This window comes from Magnolia sinica, chromosome 3, assembly GCF_029962835.1.
Source record: "Magnolia sinica isolate HGM2019 chromosome 3, MsV1, whole genome shotgun sequence".
NCBI classification, from domain to species: Eukaryota; Viridiplantae; Streptophyta; class Magnoliopsida; order Magnoliales; family Magnoliaceae; genus Magnolia; species Magnolia sinica.
This window is the reverse complement of record NC_080575.1, coordinates 115,717,379-115,724,081: the sequence shown is the minus strand read 5'-3', so window position 1 is coordinate 115,724,081 and position 6,703 is coordinate 115,717,379.

The following is a 6,703-nucleotide window of genomic DNA, read 5'->3' as shown; positions in this document are numbered from 1 at the left end:
GGATGTGTTCATCCTATCTTATGAGAATTTTCTTTAAAAAGGAATACGGAAGGTTTCTGCATTAAAAAAAGAAGATAGGAAGCCCTAAAGTAAAAGGAATAGGAAATTCTAAGAAGGCTCGATCAGGTAAGTTCTAATCGTTAGATCTTTTTAACTTTTTATTTTGTTGTTAATTTCTTCTTGATCTATACAATGGATGGCGTGGATCATCCACACCATCATTGTATAGGTGTGTAAAGTCAATTTTAATAAAGTGATGTTTTTATGATTTCAGTCTAATTAGTAATATTTTAAGAATAAATTAAATGGATGGAATCTGATTGTGCTACGATAGATCTGTAGGATCATATGATCTTTAAGTCCAAAATATACAAGGACCATAATTTTTAGATCAATCTAACAATCAGATAGGCCACATTAGTCAGATCTAAAAGTGTTTAATAAAATAATCTTAGATTTTTGTGCAAGTACTGGTATCACTTGGCGTAAAAGGTCGAGATGGGCCATCGGTGTATGTGTGGTTAGATCCACACCATCCATCTAATGTGTAAAGACAAAACATGATAATACCTTAAGAATCTGAATGATCCAATCATCCGGTGGGCCACCCCGATTAATTATTTGACATTCAATTTAAGGATCTTAAAAAGAAAATCTAAATCTTGATAATTATATTTACATAAACATATAATTTAAATTATTTGATTATTTTAGATTTGGCCACTTAGAATTTTTATCAAAGGTGGACCCCACATATAATACAAATAAATGAATAATAATATCGTTGATATAATTGATAGGACTCCGAAATTCAAATCAACCTAATTACATTACAGAGTCAATACTACCAAACTCAGGTGAGTGACCCAACTTGTCTCATAATTCATTAAAATTAAAATAAATCATTGTGATTGTTTGATTGATTTACTAGTTTGAATATTTTGATATGATAATTGTACAATAAATTTATATGTGAATATTTTAATCGAGACAACTATGGAAAATATGAAAAATATGCATTTACATATCATCCCTCATTCATTGCATTGCATAATGCATGGTCGATCCTAAGGGCTCTCCTTGAAAGAAATGTCGATCCTGGTAGAGCGTTACCAGATGCGAACTATGCCCAAGCCTACCCAATGAGTGGATGTGGGTTGACGACCTCCCACCCAAGTAGATGGACGATCATCCCATCTGATGCATTCATACATCATTTTACATCCATATCATTGTACATGTATTTATGTATTATTTTAATTGCTATGATTATGAATCATGATGGGTTATATCACTAAGCCTAGCTAACTTACATTTTTATTGATGAAAAAACCGTACAGAGAAGCTATTAGCAGATGATGTGACGTAAGAATCAGAAGGATCTACTGTACCTGAACACGACCCACCTGAAATATGGGCATACTTATCTGAAGATGAAGTGGTGGCATTAGATAATTTTTTATTATATATTTTATTTTGTTAGCATAGTTTGATAATGCATACTAGTATTTATTTTGAGACTTTAAGCAATTATTTAAATTTATTTCTTTGAAATAATGTTAGCATGGAATAAATATCATTATAGTATAATGGTATAATAAGTGAATGATTTTAAGGTTTATTTTATTTTAAGGGTCGTCAAGATTTATATATGTTTAGTTGATTGGTGCTAAGTATTATGTATGTGTAATTGAGATTATGGTGGACCTTATATCAAATATAATTATCATCTCTGATTAAACCGATTAAGGAATGAAATTAATACACTTTGTGTACGAGTTACGAACTGAAACTCAAGTCTGAGGGTGCACACTCTGTACCCGAATTTTGAGGCGTGACAAGATCAATCCAACAATTCCTCCTAAGTACTAGGAGATGACCGAAGCAGGCATCGGAATGCTGCCGAAATTTCTATCTCCTTAAAGATTAGTTTATCGATTCAACAATTCCTCTTAAGTATTAGGAGATGACCGAAGCAGGCGCCAAAATGCTGTCGAAATTTCTATCTCCTTGGAGATTAGTTGATCGATTCAACAATTCCTTCTAAGTATTAGGAAATGACTGAAATAAGCGTCAGAATGCTGCTGAAATTTTTATCGGACTATCTTATCTAACTTTTATTGATTATACTTTATTTTCAGAATCAAGGGAATCTGAGGATGTAAATAAACTCAGAATAAATGTGATCAATGTTCTCTTATCAAATTCTTTGTTATCATTAAATAAATCCCCCAAATCAAACGCATTTGTTTCTTGTTCGAAACAATCACAAATAGTTTATTAGGCAAAGGATATTGGAAGATATTTTAAATAAAAACATGAATATATTAAGATCTAAAAAATGTGGTAATTGTCCATCATATAATTTAATCTAAATTGTTCTAACTTTTAAAAGTATTACATCTTATCTGAAAAGGCAACCAAATGCTTTGGGTTTCATGCAAGTAGGTTGCTTCTCTTTTCTTTTATTTTTTCTTTTTTAGTTGATTCTACCAATGTTAATCGAGAGCTATCCAACAAAGGCTATATGGGCCTATCATGATGACCAAATGAAATTCACTCATTACATATATTGGGTCATTTCATGCTAAGATATTAATCTGATGATGAAGCGGATTTAAAGCTTAAGCATCCATCTTTCTTTTTCCATGTAACCCTTACATTTGCTACAACTATTCTGCTTTGTTATTTCTCCTATGTTTTCTCTATATCTCATCTTTCTTGTATGTGGCATGTGTTAATTTTGCTAGTGTGCCATGATTTCATGTGAATTTGTAATGCTTTGCAGTTTCAAGACTAGTATATTATATAACAATTATTGTAAAAAAATGCATGAATTATTCAAGCTCTATGGGTCAAATGTAATGTCTGTCAAACATTCACTCTAGTTATGCCTCATTTTCGCTGCACATTACAAAATTTAATTTGTCTTGGGTGGGCCACACCATAGGAAGAATGTAAAATCAAGGTTAAAAATTACTGGTTGCGGAACATGTAAGTTTTTTTTTATGACACTGGATCGTGGGAATGCCTCTTTTCCGAATGGGGATCACTTGACTAATGGGTTGGATGGCATATAAACAACATAACCATATGGCCCACTAACTTTTGGATTAGCCTAGCTATTACACTCAGGTCAAAACATAAGGTGGCTCAATTGATGGATAGAGCGAATGTCATGAAATGCCAAGGTGGACCCATGAAGATTTGGGTATACATGCTCTCCTTATAACAGTTTTTGACATACGTCGCCCTCTTATTCTGTTATACATCAAAAAATCAATTATACATGTTCCCCAACAAGACAAAATGATCTAGACCGCCCAATGGGTGAACAATCCATGACATCTTATCAAAACTATCCAACAGTGGATCCAAAATGTCTAAATACCGTGGATAACTGTTACATATTTGCATAGGGGTAAAATGAAAATATCTCGTCTATGTATCATTTTACGTGATCTAGATCACATCTAACCGACAATAATCCCCTTTAACAATAAATTTTGACTCAAGTGAAACACACGATGCAAGGAGTTATTTAGCAATGCTTTAAAGAGAGGAGTTCCTCTAGCATATATCAAAAGTGGAGGGTCGAATATGCTAAAAACTTTAATATTTGGATTTATTTTTTCCAGGTTTTACAATAACAAAACAAAGGGACCACAGCATGGGATTCCCGCAGCACTATCCTCTGTTGACCCCAATATATATATATATATATAGGGAAAAGGTACAATGCGCTCGAGCTCACGATAAGCTCCCATGAGGTCGAGCAGTGTGGGCCCCACCGTGATGCGTGTCCACCATCAACACTGTGCATTTGATGGGTCCCCTTTAAATTATGGGATATGCCAAAAATCAGCCGTATATAGAACTTAGGTGGGCCATACCATCTAAAATCATTTGAAGACATGCCATAAATATATAAAAGCACTTGGTGGGGCCCACCTGAAATTTTTGTGCGTATGAAACTTGGTCTGAACCCTCATCCAAGTGGGACACACATAATGGATGGGCTGGATTTGCAAACCACATCTCAGTGGGCTCAAAAAATGATTATGAATGTTTTAATGGTGCACGGCCCTTCTCAACTTCTGTATGTGGTGTGGCCCACACAAGTCACGGATTGACTTGATTTTTGAAACCTAGGCCCACGATGGAATGCTGCATCTGACTGATAGGGTAGATGTTCGAAACACATCACGGTGGGTCCCACACAGCTCGACCTCATGGGACGTTCCCATTAGCTAGAGCTCATAGTACCTTTTCCTCTATATATATATATATATATATATATATATATATATATATATTCCATCTTGTGCATCTATTTTGCCAGCTTGGCCTCACCATGAGGCAAACAAGCCTCAAGTAGACCACACAAGCAGTGTCGATGGTGACACCCACTTTAAAACCGTTCGCAAAGGCTTTTTTTTATTTTTTTGGGTTACTTGGCGATGGCTTATGCCATAAATAATTCCATGGAGCCCACCATGATGCATGTATCTCATAGGCAGGGCCCATCCATTTTACCACCTCATTTTTAGGGCATGAGCTTAAAATTGAAGTGTATCCAAAGTTCAAAAGATCACACCACAGCAAATAATATGAATTGAATACCTGTCCAAAACTTCTCGGAGGCTAGCTATAGAAGTTTTGGATCAAGTTAATATTGGTATTTTTCCTTAATTCATGTAGCCTTGCGAAGGTTTCAATGGTGGACTTCATTATCCTTTCCATTTCATATTGTGTGTGCCACTTAGAGCTTTGGATATGCTTCAATGTTAGGCTCATGCCTTAAAATGCGCTGGAAAAAGGCAAGGATAAATCACATGCATTCACACTCTGCCCCACGACGTTTATAACGTACAGGCTAGCCTAGTAGTGGGCAGTTCGCATCTTGTCATCGTGGGTGAAGAGAGAACACAAATAGCTTCGTCTTGTGCTGTGGTCCACTTAAAGCGTTCAAAAAAAAGTAGGGAGCAAATCCTGCTTTTTCTGGTGTGGTGGGTGGTGGTTCACTTGAGCTTGGGATCTGCCTTATGTTTGGGTTCAACCATAAAATGAGCTGGCAAAACGGATGGACTAAGCAACACATACATCTAGTGGGCCCCACAGATGTTAGTGCTGCCTTTGGGAGCTGATTAGGGGTGACCACCTGTCCAATGAGGTAGGTGGGACCGCTGACTGTGGGGCCGAGTATGTTGTATTTGACTACATCCACACCGTTCATCTGTATTGAAAGCTCATTTTAGGGTATGATCCAAAAAATGAAGCAGATCTAAATCCAAGATTGACCAAAGTATAGGAAGCAGTGGTGATTAACCATTCAAAACATCTGGTGGACCAGAAAAGCTTTGGATCAATATGATATTTGTGTGGCCTCTTCATCTAGGTGTTTTTAATCTTATCAACAGGTTGGACGGAAAATAAACATTCCGTGGAATCCGTGAAGTTTTTAACGGTGATGATTCAATCACTGACTGTTTCCTGTGGTGTGTTCGTTTTTGATATCATGCCCTAAAATGAGCCTTAAAATGGTTGGACGGTGTGGATTTAAGGCACATTCAGCACTGGGAACCCCACAGTCAGGGGTACCACCCACCTTGGTGGATCCGAGGTCTCACCTAATCCGCTCCCGCCGCGTCTACTCTTTACAGGTTCCGATAGGAAATATCGGAAGCGGATTGGCCGGTGTAGCCCACACCAGCCATATAGTTGGTGTCAGTACGATGTTGTGCGAAGACGAGCGCCGACGCTCCCCGAGCTCCGTTCGTACAAAGGAGATCAAAGTTACATGGCACCAAGATGATGTATTTAGTATATCCACACCGTTCATCCATTTTTTGAGATCATTTTAAAGTAACATCCAAAAAATGAATTATATCCAAAGATCAACCGGACCACACCAAAAATAGCAGTCGGAGATAATGATTTTCACCAATAAAAATTTCACAGGGCCAATCGTGACGTTTATTTTCCATCCAATCTATTCATAAGGTCACAAAGACCTGGGTGAAGAGGAAAAACAAATTTAATATTGATCCAAAACTTCTGTGAACCCCAAAAGGGTTTCAATGGAATACATTGAATCCCCCAGTCTTTTTTCAGTGTGGTCCACTTGATCGTTATATATGCCTTATTTTTTTGTCTCAAGACTTATGAAGAGCTTGTAAAATGGATGGACGATTTGGATATAACACATATATCATGATTTGACCCACGGAACTTGTTGACGTCAATACATCAGCGATATAACTTATGTGTGGTGCACCAGCCAATCCCCTTCCGGAAATATCCACACAGTATCACCATAAAAAGAAGCGAAAGTATCTCGTACTACCTCGAGTAACATAGGCTCACTGCACTGCACCTTTTTGTTCGGCCAACGTCTCGTGTGCAGGAAATCTGAGCCGTGTAATGGTATTTACATTTGTAAACACTATCTTGAGATGCGATCGAAATGATGCATTCATCCGTTGGGCCAAAGATGAATGCTAGGACAGATTGTCGGCCTTTTCAGTTGATTTATATGTGGCGTTCCACGTATTGATTCTCTTGTCCCTGAATATATTCCAGATGATCTTCACGTGGTGCCGGTTGAGATTCTGCAAGGGTTGGATATGCCCTGCACGGAAGCGAATTGGCCGGTGTACCACACACCACTGATCTGGCTGATGTGTTGACGTCACCAAGTTAT